This window comes from Amphimedon queenslandica, unplaced genomic scaffold, assembly GCF_000090795.2.
Source record: "Amphimedon queenslandica unplaced genomic scaffold, v1.1 AMPQUscaffold_13195, whole genome shotgun sequence".
NCBI classification, from domain to species: Eukaryota; Metazoa; Porifera; class Demospongiae; order Haplosclerida; family Niphatidae; genus Amphimedon; species Amphimedon queenslandica.
In genome coordinates, this window is record NW_003546569.1 from 112,652 (window position 1) to 115,430 (window position 2,779).

At 35.0% G+C, this 2,779-nt stretch overlaps 1 long non-coding RNA gene across 1 annotated transcript; it reads left to right on the top strand.

Annotated features, from left to right (window-relative positions):
• The first annotated feature begins 6 nt into the window (after positions 1-6).
• On the top strand, positions 7-557 carry LOC109584586 (uncharacterized). Its single transcript, XR_002186076.1, has 2 exons — positions 7-110; positions 166-557. It is a non-coding gene; the product is annotated as an uncharacterized LOC109584586 (long non-coding RNA).
• Positions 558-2,779: the final 2,222 nt, after the last annotated feature.

A 2,779-nucleotide genomic window follows, 5' to 3' on the forward strand; every position in this document is an offset into this window, starting at 1 on the left:
CATACATATACAAAGGTAAGGAGAAGAACTGCATAATCGTGCAGCAAATGCTAAGATAGGTAGCCATACCTTTTTTACATTGTCTAAGCCTTTATGCTATGCTTTTGAAGGTAGGATTTGTATATATGCCTCCTAATAACAATACCTACTACTTTTCTGCTTTAGAACTGAGTATTATAACAATAAGAAACTTAGTGTCAGAATGTGACAAATAACAGTCCAAGATCTCAACTTGAACAATGATAGAATGAAGGATAAGCAGTTGATATACAGGAACTTGAACTACAGACACAATTTGATGAACCTGAGTCTTTTTATCCTTGTCTGTTGGGAGTTTGGTAGTTACTTGCAGATGCTGCTGTGCCTCTCCCAATAAATCTGTAACTGCCCACAACAATGAGAAAGACATCTGACTACTTTTAAACTTTTAATTTACAATATCTTTAGTTTTATTAATAATTATAATACCTGTGATGTGCTGTATTTGAGATAATCATATTCATAGTTGGTATACACAATATAAATAAACACTTAACAAACAATTAGCAGCTACTTCACACGTGACCACCAAACCTGCACTTATAATAACAGTAAAAAGTCAGTGTGGCCCTACTATAGTATAAGGTACAAATGAAGTAGATAATATTAATGTTTTTAATTACATGCAATTTATTTTTGCTGCTTGAAATAATTTTTTGTGCATATAGCATCCTTATTTCCTCTTGTCTTTCCTCTTTTTTCAGCTAAGCCCAGGATGTAAACAAAAGCTGTTTTAAAAAGTTTGAACACAAGATAATAAAGTGTGAACAAGGTGCCAAAAATGAGCAACAAAAGTATAAATTTGTAAATGTTTTCAATGCAAAAATGCTAAAAGGATGCATTATGAGCTATTTTTAATAGTAAAATTCAAGAAATATTCTTTAAATTTAAAAAAATAATAATAATAAGCATAAAAGCACAAAAAGGAATCAGTGTTAAAATCTTTAAAATTATAAAATAAAAGATGCAATCATGTATGTAAAAAAGGAGCAGAGGGAGAGAAATGCTTACACTTAAGGTAAAAAGAGAACAAAATATAAAAAATAGAAATATTAATAAATAAGTGCGTAGAGTACCTTATGAATGATCGGACACCACCTATATTCGGACACTCAAAAAAACTTTTCTAGCTTGCAAAACTTTCTTTATTATACATCATTTTAAAGAGCAAGAATTCCTCATTTGTTCTTCCAAGTTTTAAGCTCTTACTAAGTTTAGCGCAGAAGTTACGTGGTTGAAAAGACGAGTGACCGATCATCCCGAAGATCGGTCAGACTTCACCATTGTTCGTACAAAGAATGTTGCAAAATACTTAGTACAGTTTCAAGCCATACCAGGTAACCAACAATAACCTTGATGTATCAGCAAGAAATTGATGCAGCATTCATGGCACTTCTTGCTTCTACACAGAATGGCAAGAGTGAAAGCAGCCTCTGGTCCAATCATAGATAATAGAGCGGTTTCATATGACGTCATAGCATGCGTCATAATTACTTCCGCATGGCAAAATGGCTACTTTGCCATTCATTTATACAGCGCTATAAACTCTTCTGGTAGGCTTCCTTAACTATGAGCATGGCTAATTCATGCTGCTCTTTCATTTTCCTGGACTCAGGGATGCAAAGGAAGCAAAAAGTCCTCGGATAGAGAACCAGTGAAGCGGCCAAAGTGAACAGAGCATTGGCTTGTTACTCCTGTAATTATTGCTATCGCTACTTTTCTGCTTACTACCGCTAGAATTGTACTCCTTTTCTGCCTTGTGCTGTGTAAAAGAAGTTATAGAAGAAGCAGCTTTACTGCTGTAAACGAATGAGGCTCATTAATTTTTGCCATACGGAAGTAATTATGACGTCAAAAGGTGACGTCACTGCAACCGCTCTATAGAGTAAATGAAAGGGATTGGAAACGGAAGCGTGGGCGTAGCCTAACCTCCATTCATTTGTATTGCTGCTAGGCTGACAGAGGCTCGTTGAAATTTTTTGTCACAATTTACCCTTGATTTTCTTTCTTTTAGGAGCGATATCTCGCAAACAAGTGTTCCTATGCAAGTGAAATTAATGCATCAAGAAGCCTAATGTTTCCTCTTTATAATTCTGTTTTCTATTGTACAGATAATTTGACCATGTTAATGTTATGGCACTTTTAAAACCATAAAATGTATTTTTTGTCATTATAATCCCTTTTTTGAAAACAAGCTAGAGTAAAATGCAATATCTTCATAATCAAATGAAAGAGTTTCCATTTGCATATCGAATGATACTAGTTAGGGTTAGAATCCATGAAGCATGAGTTTGTTACAACAGAAAAAGGGCGAAAAGTGAAAAAATTTTGTTGTACCTATAACTCGTTGCAAAATAACGTTGTAGAAGTAAAAACCTTGCTGCAGGTAGTCCAACACTTTCTATATCGAACGGTAGGTATATCATAAGTAAGCGTCCTCTTGGATCTCCATAAATATCCTTCGAAGTCCTTGCAGTACAGCCTCACTAATGGAGGAGATGGGAAATCAACTAGGTTTTGGGCTGGTAACCAATAGCAACATCAACTAGCCTACGCCCCCGTTTCCAATCCCTTTCATTTACTCTAATATCTATGCTATAATTGATTTCACTGTCGCGCTATCTTATTTATTTATTTGTATGTCCACACTTACATATAGGTTAGACAACGCATTTGAGGTTTCTACGTGATTTAGATTACCGAGGAAACAAATTTAATTAACCGAGGGCGTAGCCCGAGG